This window comes from Nicotiana sylvestris, chromosome 4, assembly GCF_000393655.2.
Source record: "Nicotiana sylvestris chromosome 4, ASM39365v2, whole genome shotgun sequence".
In the NCBI taxonomy this organism is placed as follows: Eukaryota; Viridiplantae; Streptophyta; class Magnoliopsida; order Solanales; family Solanaceae; genus Nicotiana; species Nicotiana sylvestris.
In genome coordinates, this window is record NC_091060.1 from 36,368,165 (window position 1) to 36,381,007 (window position 12,843).

A 12,843-nucleotide genomic window follows, 5' to 3' on the forward strand; every position below is an offset into this window, starting at 1 on the left:
GTAAAGTATTTATTGTTACCATTACCCAGTTTGATCCAGTTTGCTCTTGATTTCTGCTGCAATATCCTTTCTTCTATCATTGACCATGTCTCCAGTTTCTGCAACCAATCCTTTTCCTGTTCTTGTAGCATATCACTATAGTTATTTTGCAACTGTTTTTGTATTTGTTGGATGGTTTGTCTGGCTTCCTCTATCTTCTCAGTTACACCTTTGAATTCAGCTTCATTTAGTTGCCTAAATTTGCTTTTCATTCTCTTGAGCTTGGCCCATATGTTTTTCATCTCCCCTGTTCCTTTGTTATTACTCCACTCTTCTCTTATTATCATCAGAAAATCAGGATGATTAGCCCATACATTAAAAAACCTGAATGGACTCTTGTTAAACTTCTGTGTTTGCCTTATATTGATGGACATGGGGTTATGATCAGAAATATAAGGTTCTCCATACACTGTATTTAAGTGATTATAATTCATCATCCATATATCATTTCCAAATACCCTATCAATCCGACTCCATACCCTATCATCTCCTTGCTGCTTATTAGTCCATGTGAAATATTCCCCTTTCCATGGCAATTCTGCAACTCCAATGTCATGACAACATTCAGCAAATTCCTTTATGTCTGTACTTTTCACAGGTACTTTTGAGAGTCTATCTTGGGCATATAAGATAGCATTGAAGTCACCCCCAATAAGCCAAGGTCCTGTAATATTTTGAGCTATTCTTTTAAGTTGTTCCCATAAGTTCCTTCTTTTATCTGCATCATTATGTCCATATACTACTGTAAGGTAGCAGCACATCCCATTTTGCTTCCCAGTTACCAAACAATGTATGAATTGATCATGCTTATCCAGAGGTTGAATTGTATAGACATGGTCATCCCATATAATCCACACCCTGCCATTCACAGCATGTTCATAATTAGTTATCCTGCTCCAATTAGGTACTATTCTATTGATCATCTTCTCTGCTTTGTCCTCTTTCACTTTTGTTTCAACTAAACCAGCCAGCTTGTAATGTTTTTCCTTTATGTACTGCTTTATTTCCTTTTGTTTATGTCTCTTATTCAGTCCCCCAATGTTCCATATTAACCAAGTTATTGATGTTTGGTTATTCCACCTCTCATATCAGGTGGCCTAGTCTTCTCCCTTTGCCCCTCTTCCTGCTGCAATACCTGAAAATCATTCTTTGTGGTTATTACTGCATTGCCCAGTGTCCTGCCACTTGTGCTAGTCAGAGCTGGCCATTCCACACTTTGTTCTACCTGCTGCACTTCTTTTGCTTTTCCTTTATCCTTTGTATCCTGTGCCTTCTCAGTATTTTCATTGCTAGTGATTGTATTCTCCTGCCTCACAAGTTTGATTGCTCCCTTGTTTATGTTTCCTTGTTGTTGTTGTCCCTGTCCTTTAACTTGCCACCTTGTGGTAATTTTTCCCTATTTTTGTCTTTCTCTATACTGCTCCTCTTTGTTCACTTTCTTCTTCACAGTACAGTCATGCCCTATCTTCATGCAATTTATGCAGTATTGAGGCTTCCATTCATACTCCACCTGCAGTTGAATCTTCTTCCCTGATGTTTCTTGCACTGTCAATTCTGTTGGTAGCTGTTTTGTCACATTAGCTTCCACCAGAATTCTAGCATATGAAATGCGAGTCTGCTTAGTAGTACATTCATCCGCAAACAGTGGCTTCCCAATGGCACTTGCTAGCTTGCTCAGAGTCGTGTTTCCCCAATAGCTCATAGGCAGATTTGGTATAGTAATCCACAAAGGAATTTCCATCAGAAACTCTGCCTTAATATCAAAATCAGGAGTTCATTGCTTCAATATCATTGGTCTCCCATTAATGGTATAAGGACCTCCATAGAGAATGTCCTTCAGATCCCCAATAGTGTCAAATCTGGCTATGTAATATCCTTCGTCATGTAAGTACAGATCTGGTATGCTCACTCTACTCCAAGTATTACTAATGTATTTCTCCATGTATTTATACCTTGGTATATCCCCAATTACATAAATAATTAGGGCACACTCCCATTTCTTATTCTGCTCCTCAATTTCTTCGTCATCTACTTTAACAACAATATTACCATCTACAAATTACGGTGGTATGTAGGACAGGACCATACCATTTTCCGATGATTTGTTTCCAGCAAAGAGATTTGCCCATGTTTTCTCTTTCTTTGGTGCTGCTGCTTGTGGCTTTAGCTCACCATCTGCTCAGCTACTACTGTTCCATTAGTTTTCAGCTCAGTCACTGTTGTTTGTTCCTTCATAACCTCCACAACAGTTATTGGAGTGCCTTCACCTGACTATGACGACACATGCATTTGCACAGCGCTGAGATCTATCCTTTTCGTCGGTCCTTTAGTGTTACTAGGAGATCCTAATTCCAGAGAGTTAGCTTGAAATTGGTTACCAATTGGTGTTGTTATTTGTTGTGTAACTCCTTGAGCTAGGGTGTCTGCATTTACAGTTGCACTGATAGCTTCGCCGACCGTCACAAGAGGTTCTCGTTTAGGTCGTCCTCGCTTTCTCGCCATGGCTGATTCTCAGACGGCGTCCGTTAGTATAACGTGCGCCGAGAGCATGGCATTAAGCATGGCTTAGCTGATTGTTTTGATATAAAAGGAGGACACTCCATCTTACTGAGGGAGCTCTAGACACACAAAAAAAAAAGAAAAAAAATCAGTAGCTATAATATCCCTTAGCAGCTTTTTTGAGTTGATTCTTAAGTGAAAAACTTGTTTAAGGAAAATAGAGTAGTCTTGAAAGATTTTTCTGGAGTTACATAATTGTACTGTTTTGCTGGGTATTTCTAGTTTATTTTCTTGGGTTTGAATCTGTCGGTTGTCGCTGTCTTTTGCTGTTGTTGTTGCCCATTTAATTGTTCTACTGTTGATTTTGGAAAGAACTGACTCTGCTGTATTTGTTCTTCTTTCTGTTGTCCAGGTAATTTTCGGACCATGTAAACTCATAAAATCGAGTTGGAATGAAAGATAATGACGCTGAGAAATATTAGTAGCTTTATCCTTCTATTGTAATTCATTTTTATATACTCTTTAATGTTTGATAATGTTATAACGATATGTTAGTTAATTAAATTGTGTTAAGCATCTTTAATTATTTTTATTTTTGCAAAGCATTATATATAATTCCACTGGCCTTTGGTTGTCTGAAAGGAGCATATATATTAAAATTTGAACTCTTGTAGCCATGTTTGTACCTTTGTTGTCACCAAGCTAAGTTTTTATTATTATTATTATTATTATTATTATTATTATTATTATTATTATTATATTTTAGAGTCCCAATAATCTTTTTTTATCTCTTAAAAAATACTTATTTAGTAAGGTAGTTAAGTTGTAGATTAGAAAGACAATCTGTAAACTTATTTTTGTAAATAGTTGGCTACGGATTGCAAATAGCAAGATATGGCCAAATCTGTAACATAGCTTTAAAAGGCCATATCTGCAGATTTAAAGTCCAAAAGCATATGGGCTTTTGGATTTTGTCTTGGACATGAGCCCATTTGACTCCATCAACCCAATAGTGGGCTGTCTCATTCAATGTCAAGACAAGCCCACATCTTACTAGTTTGAAGCAATGTCAATTGATAATTTTCTCTCATTACTCTCATCTTTTAAATTAGTACTCATAACAATAATTTTCTCTCATTAGTTAAGTTGTAGATTATTATTCAAATCTTTTCTTTAATTTTTTTTTAAAATAAATAAAAACAGACATAAGAAAAGCATAAAAATCAAATAAACCACAGTTTATCCAAGTTTAATTCAAGCCAAATATAGTCAATAAAGAGACCGTGCTAGAACCACGGGACTCAGGGAATGCCTTACACCTTCTCCCCGGTCAACAGAATTCCTTACTCGGACTTTGTTTCGCAGACCAATAATAATAGAGTCAAACCTTCCTTTGAATAGGGATTCGAATAAAATGTGACTTGGAACACCAGTAGAAATCAATTTCAAGTGACGACTCTGTAAATAAAATAATCCCTACTTCAAATTTGTCACTTTAATTGGAAAAGCTCTTTAACCCACAATCCATAACATTTTACACTTATCTCTTGGAGGGGTAAAAAGGGGTGTTACAATATGCTGACAAAAAAAGTGGTATTCGGCATGAAGATAAATACTGCTAATTAAATGAATAGCATAAAATCTTATTCAACTAATTTTTTCCAGCATTTAGAAATTAAATCTCACATACAACAATACTATACAAACATTAAAAGGGGACTTGACATGAAGATAAATGTTGCTAATTAAGTAAATAGCACAAAATCTTATTCAAATACTTTTTCTGCGTTAAGAAGTTGAATCTCACATACAACAACTGTATATCGACATACCGTATACAATAGATAAGTAACCAAGTTCTGAATAAAATTGTAAACATTAAAGAAAATAACAATACCATGATAACTAAGGAAAAAAACCAACAAATACTTCATCTGACGCGAAAAAAAATACGTGAGGAAAAGAATGAGATTCAAATAAAGCACAAGAACACAAGTGAATGTGAAAATGATCTTTAACTAAGTCACCTTGAGCAGAACGACTCTTTTTTGCTGGAGTCCTCAATGTCTAAAACGTAGCAAATAGTACAAGAAAAATGTATTGCTATATTTCTTTAATTTGAAGAGGCAGTAGAATTGGTCAATTTTATGAATATGAGAATTTTCCGTTTCTGATTTCAATGTAATTAACTCCTTCACCATTGATTAAGAAAGATAAGAGGAGTGGGGATTTGTTTGGGCATTGAAGAAGAACGTTCCTTGTTTTAATTGCTCGCTATTTTCTTAATACAGATTGCTGGCAGTTACTCTTATTAATTGAGGAAGTGAACACACCTTTTGAATATTTTTAGAGTCCATTACTCAAATGGTCACTCAACTATCCCAAATTATCTCCTAAAATCACTTTACTTTCGTTTGTAACAACAAAGTCACTGAACTATGCCTATTGCACTCAGAAAGTCACTCAACTAGATTTTTCAAATTTATGGATTGTCAAATACCTATTTTACCCTCTAAATTATAAACATTTATCTTCTTTTTATTTTTTTAAACTTTTTAATATTATGATTTTCTCTTTTTAATTTATACTATGGACTTATCTATATAATAAATAAATATTATTTATAAATTACAAAAATAAAAAGTATTTAAGCATGTATAATGCTGGAATAACAAAATAACGAGCTTAGTAAAAAAAAGTTAATTAGAATAATTTGTTAATGATAATAATTTTAGTATTAACAACAAAACTTCAAAAATTTATTTACACAATTTAGAATGAAAGAAAATAAAGGTTGTAAAATATATATTTCATGCACGTAATACCAAAATAAAGATATTTTTATAATATACATTATATATTCTTGAAAATTACGCTCAATTATATTATTATGTTTCTATCAACTTTCCGGTGACATAAAGTTATGTCACCGGAAAGTAGGGGGACTATCTGTATAGAGTAAAATATACTATGTTAAATCATGCATAGAATATATATAATATAATTGAGCATAATTTTCAAGAATATATATGTATATTATAAAAATAATTTTATTTAAATAATTATTTTTAAATTATATGCATGGAATATATATTTTACAACCTTTATTTTCTTTCATTCTGAATTGTGTAAATAAATTTTTAAATTTTTGTTGTTAATACTAAAATTAGTATTATGAACAAATTATTCTAATTAATTTTACTATGCTCATTATTTTGTTATTCCAACATTATAGATTATAGATGCTTAATACTTTTTATTTTTTTAATATATAAATAATATTTATTTATTCTATAAGTAAGTCCATAATATAAATTAAAAAGAAAAAATCATAATATTAAAAAGTTAAAAAAAAACAAAAGAAGATAAATATTTATAATTTAGAGGGTGAAGTAGGTATTTGACAATCCAAAATTTGAAAAATTTAGTTGAGTGATCTTTTGAGTGCAATAGGCATAGTTCAGTGACTTTATTGTTACAAACAAAAGAAAAGTGACTTTAAAAGATAATTTGACAAAGTTGAGTGACCATATGAGTAATTGACTCAATATTTTTATGAACATAATTGTGGAAAAAATTGGTGGAAAAGCCCAAAAAACAGGAAAAAAGATAAATAACAATCTTCAACTATGAAAGATGCCACATCAACTTTATTATTCCCAGGATTATATTTATACTAGTGAATTTGACCGCGCTTCGCGCGGTAATAAAAGACCTTAATAGATTTAATATTAATTTTTAAATAGTATTGGAGTAATACAAATATTTTTATAATTTAAACATTTGAAATACTATTTTCAATTCAAATAAATTAGATTAACACTTAATCAATGTTTTTCTCAATTTTGATTTTTGTATAATAGTATAGGTGAAGCTAATTTTTTTCTTAAAAATCATATATGTGAATAAATAAATTTCAATTAAAATTGATCTCTATGTGGGTAATGTGTAAATTTTACATGTCTATAAGTATTTAACTTTTTCCTTTCCATTATAGAGTCAAATTTTATTATTTTCATAATTTTCTCCATGTTTAAAATCAAGAAGCAAAAATAAGAAAGATGAATTAAAGGGAGGGAAAATATCACAAATCTACGAAAATCAAATGAATTTCTTTCCTCCTCATTATTTCTATTTTAACGTTTTTCCTTTTGTATTTTCTTCTTTTCCAATTTTCATACTTTTCTACCCATTTATTTTCAATAAAAAAAGTCCATACTCTACTTCATTTTTCTTATCATTTTCGTAACATCCCAAAACCAATCACTCCTACGTTATAGTATTATGTCTTTTTACACTCAATATCATCAAATTAATTCAGATTGTGCAAAATTAAAAAAAATATGTTCTTTTTTATTGAAAATTCTCCTATAAATTCAATATAGAACTTCATAAAAATGGAATGGTCAGGAAAAAGGAATCCACAAGAGCTTAAACTGAAAGGCCAACCACCGGTCTCTTCTAAAAACAAATGAAAGGGTTATACATGAGAAAGTGAGGAGATGTAGATTCTGCAGGAGTTACATTTGTGAATAATTTGTATCCTATGCATAAGTTATATTTGTGAATAATTTGTATTCTATGTCCATATAAGTTTTTTGTGAATAATTAATATCCTATATTCATATAAAATGAGTTTTTACTCTCTATGGTTCCAGTGGCTAAAGAAAAAGATTTTGTTGGCTGTGCATCTACATTAAAGGGGGAAAAATGTCCAAAAATGAGAAAGGAATACCCGATCTCATTTGAAAATCCTTAAAAGAGCAAGCAAAATAGTAAAGAAATATTGAAGCCTACAAGCAACACTTGCATCAATTTCTCATTGCAAGTCTGCTTTTTTGCTGAGAACTTTCATACAATCATATAACCCTTTACTTCTAATTATAAATAAATTCTGAAAGAAAGAGTTGCAAGAGAAATAAAAGACATCATGCAAAATTTTACCTGGCCTTATAATCATTAACTAAACCTTTCACAATACCATATTAAGAGTAATGAAATTTGCTTAATATCCTGATCCGGGCTTCCTTCTTGTCCTAATGTTTTTAACCTGAAGTTTTATGGTGTATCTGTAATTAAAGAAACAGTAAAATAGTTAGTACAAATACGAAAAATACTAATCATATTGATTCTCTTTTGTTGCAAACTTTTCTATTCACAACAACAGAAAATGGGATAATTTAAACTCAACATGGGAATATTATGTAAATATAATTTCTTGTCCAACAATATAGCTTTAAGTTCGATAGAACTACCACCTAAAAAATCTCTCGTAATTTATTAACATCTCTTATGCTAATAAACCAAGTCAAATGTGGACATAGGCAAGAATGATGCACTGAGACGTAAAATACTAAATCCAAACAAAGATTGAAATGGAAGAAGATGAACAAAGAAAAAGAAAGTGAAAACAACATGTACACCTTGAAATGTATCGATGATAGAGTAGGGTCTTTAAATATGTCAATGCCTTTTCTATACAAAAGGTAACCTCTGTAGAAGAAGAGAAAGAGTGGGAGGTATAATTAGAAAAATTTAATTAGAGAATAGAAACGGCTTTAGACTCCTCTAATACCACATTGAAAGCATAAAAGAGTATGAAATTGGGAAAGAATGAGAAAAATCCAAAAAAGGATAAAATAGATAAATAGGATCCTTGGCCAAAGAGAGGTGTCAACTCATCTTTTATTTTCCCTACTTTATATATATATATATATATATATATATATATATATATATATATATATGCATCTAAGGAGATACATCCTGACAGTAAGTGCAAATCCTAATCTGCTAATAAATGTGATTAACAGTCCACTTATCCGACAAAGAAAAAACAGAGTCAAATATAAAGATTCCATCTTCTTGTCCAGATTATGTATAGCTAATGATTATTCAGTACACGACTCATTTTCTTACATCGCATCTTTTAACAGAAAAGATAACTATGTATCCCACCTAAGTATTTGTTGATAAATTGTGAACCTGTATTTAATTTGAGTAAGCCCAATTTAATATATCCAACAAAAATAGAGCCCATTTGGGAGTAGCTGATAAGCATTAGGTGCTGAAAAGTACTTTTAAGTGTTGAAGCTGATTTAAAAAAAAATAAACAATTACGTGTTTAGATAAAAGTGCTGAAATTAATAATAAGCAGTTGAAGAACTGGGTATACGAAGAGCTTTGTTTTAAAAAGAAGTATTTTAGGGATAGAATAGTAAATATTTTGGTCAAACCTAAAGTGTTTATAAGCTGAAATTTGATAAGTTGGGGGAGACCAACTTATGGCTTTTGACTTATTTTTGGCTTATAAGCACTTAACTTATAAGCACTTTTAATTTTACCAAACGCGTAGATAAGCCAAAAAGTACTTATAAACCAGTTTGAACAGCTTATAAGCTTAGTCAAACACCCTCGTAGACCTTCCATATATAACTTTAATAGTCTTGTAAGGTGCCTAACTGCCGCTAATTGGGAAACCAAAATACCTGCTTGGGACGGTATTAATGAATAATGACGAACAATGAAAATTAAAAAAACATAACCCCCCCCCCCCTTCTCCCCAAAAAATAATCAATATTCGCCATGTTCATCGGGACAAGTGTACGAAAAGACACGCTAATTAATACAATACGTAATTGTGACTTTACTAAAAGGAACATACTTTTATATAAAACACCTACACCTCAAGAGTCTCATACCCCTTATGTGATGATAAATGATAATTTTTTTACAAACCTCATTTTCTTTCTATCTAATCTCCAAGCCCACAAAGGAATTAGAACACATGAATAGGCAGGGCATGTATAGAAATTTAAAAAAAAAAAAAAAAAAAAAAAAAAACAAACAAAGCAGGGGGGCTATGGACTTGAAAAGACATAACGCTACTGAAAAGGTGCGATATGTGCTGGCTTTTTAAAATAAGATAAGTGAAAAAAAGAGAGGAAAAGCTAGAAAAAAGATAAATTGATTCCAGCACTATGGAATATGTCACAACATTTTATATATATACTTGCTCGCAGGAAATTTCTTACAAATACAAAAATCATATATTTAATGGAATAAAAATAAAAAATAAAAAAGTTGACGTAGATAAGTAAAATAAAGGTATAAGCATTGATCCCTATATTTAGTTTAATTTTTTTCGACCAAGGAAGTGAAATTTTACAATAGAAATGCACCGGAAGTAGAACTAACATGCTAATAAGCATAAATATCCTAGATGACTAAAAAGTAAGGAAAGACATGGAGAAAAGGGGAATAAGAAGATAACACTTATTTCCTAATCTCGACCCTCACTGTGAGAGCATTAAAATCCCAAAAGAATTACCCAAAAGAAAATATAAAGAAAATTAAGAAAAATAATTGTAATTACCTGTCGATTAACAAAACAAAAGGAAATATAAACGCAAACTATAAAAATAGTCATACTCTGAATGACCAAAACAATGATTTTAAATATGTCAAAATTATTTTAGTCTTTGCCAATTGAACATGTTGACTATTAGTACATGGACCTGAAGGAAAAATAAAGAAAATTAAAAATTACAAAAAGTTAGTCCAATAAGCACAAAGTAACGAATGAACAATACCTTCTATTTAACAACAGCAAAAAAAAATAAAAAAATAGGCACACTATAAGAATATTCCTACTCTTAAAATGACTAAAAGCCACTGTAATTTTGAAAGGGGTAAACCTATTGTGGAGATTAAAAGGCACGACTCTTGGAAGAGGAAGAGAAAGGCTAATTTAAAAAATTAAAAGACATGACTGTTGATGTTTTTCTTTTCAAGTACATAAATGGAAAAAAGAGGAAATCGGCATAATTTACATAAATTTATATAAATAAAATACAAACTTAGGGGTCGTTTGGTTGGAATAGGGCTTATGCCGGTAAAAGTTATGCCGGTATAAGTTATATTGAGATAAGTTATGATGGGATTAGTTATGTTGGGATTATTGTTTATTCACTGTTTGGTATGTTGTATTAAGAATGACAATTGTATAATTTCTAAGAAGAAGGTATAAGTTATACCGATGCTAATTACCTCACACCGGGATAACTTATACCTGATTTACTAACCAACAGAGTATTAAGGTAGTATTAAATTTTTATAGCACCCCAATACTTATACCTCATACCAAACGACCCCTTAGTGATTAGCCAACTAAATCATAAAGAATATCACCTCCTCTTGTCCTTTGAACACAAATTTAGAACAACTGAAATGTTGTTATTGGAGGATACATATCATTTATCTTGAATAAGCAAAATTGACATTTAAATAAGTAACAAAAAAAATATTATATATTTGTAGAACCAAGAATCATGCCTTCTATTGGAATAAGCAAAATCGAAACTGCTTTGCAATTTTTGTATCACTTTATAGTCAAAAAACTTGCCGTAAAAAAAATTTAACTATAAGATCTCTTAAAATAAAATCCACAATTTAGAGATTTATCAGATTTTTTATCTTGACAACCAAGCAAACAGGGAAAGCACAAATCGTCCCTTTCATAGTGCGGCCTTCTGCAGTAAAATAGACTTAAAGAAGAGGAAAAGGCGTTATTTTTTTTTTCTAATAGAAAATCTGTAACTCACTAAGTTAAAGAACAGAAGAAGAGGAAAAAGTGTACTGAAGAACAAAAGAAGAGGAAAAGGCGCAAGTGTAATTAAGACTATTTATTGGACGTGATTTTTAGGGTTTTTTTTATTAGCACATAAAAAGGAATATATGGGAAATATTGGCAAAAAGAAGTAGAAAAAGTATAAGGAGGTTTCCTTGTTCAAGAGATTGTCACATCACCTTGCCTAAGTCCCTCAATTATATAGATATATAGATGGATAAGACGTGTGTTGCACGTTAATAATGACACGTGATGATTTAAATATTTATTTATATAAAGGAACAATAAAATTTATTTAATTAGAGAAATTTTATGTATAATAATACAACAATCATCTAAATGATGATCAAATGGCTCATTAATATCCAATATATCCCTAGAACTCCGGGCATTTATTTCGATCGTTTGACACTTAGCCATAAGTGTTTCATCCCATATTATCAATTTTGCTTTCCTTATAAATTTAGCATCATTGTTCTGCTTTGATATATTTGTGATGGTTATTTAAGTTGTTTGAAGAGGTATATCAAGTCAAAAGTGGGTGGTCTCACGATAAAATAGTTTTTGGCACACCACTTGCTATTATTCCTAACAGCTTCATGCCTCTTGATATGATATTTGCAAGTAATACATGACATAGAAATATTATTTCGATTCTGCCGGAGGCATCTACAAAGAATAGTCTCGTTATAGCAAAGTCAACTCTTTATAATATAGTCTTGAAAGCTTGTTCGTTTTTAGGATTTAACTTTGATTGTGCTTCTTCAGACACTTGTATATCATTTTAATTTTTAATAATATACTAACATTTTTACTTTGTGTTCTAACGCTCTTTTTATTGAATAAATTTATGTACCCTAAGATTCTTTTTAACTTTGAATAAGAATTTTACTCATATGATGAATTTAAAAAATAATTGAATTGGATTCTTTTGCTAAATAAATTTAAAAGAATTAATTATTTGGTTTTAACATAAAAAATAATTTATTCTATGTTGATCAAATCTTAATATTAGTTCATCTCTTGTTTTGAATATTTAATATTAACGTAAAAGGGTTCAAAATGCCCCTAAACTGTTGGAAAAGGTTTAAAAATACCCTTCATCCACCTATTGGGCTAAAAATATCCCTCCATCCAGCTTTTTGGTTCACTTATGCCCTTTAACCGTTAGGTCAATGATGAATTAAAAATAATTACTTAAAAAGATATTTTGTAATATATTTGTCACACCACCTTTTTGCGCGCCCGCCCCGGAGGGTTAAATGCGCGAGGGGAGTTTTTCCAATTTAAGTGACAATATTCGAAATGGGATTATTTATTTAATTCAGAGTCGCCACTTGGGAAAGGTTTGGCTTTTGGTGTCCCAAGTCACCGGTTTATCTTGAATCCCAAATCGAGGAAAATATTCGACTTTCCAAATGAAGTCTGCGAACCAGAAATTCTAAGTAAGGAATTCTGTTGACCCGAGGGAAGGTGTTAGGCACCCCTGAATCCCGTGGTTCTAGCACGGTCGCTTAAATTGTTATAATGGCTAAATATCTGATTTTAATACATGTTATGACTTGTGTGCTTTTATTAGGTTTAAACCGCTTTTATTATTATTATTTTTATAGAATTGCAACGTCGTGAAAACGCATCTCGAACCACGTCGCAATCAATGCACCCGTGGTTATTAA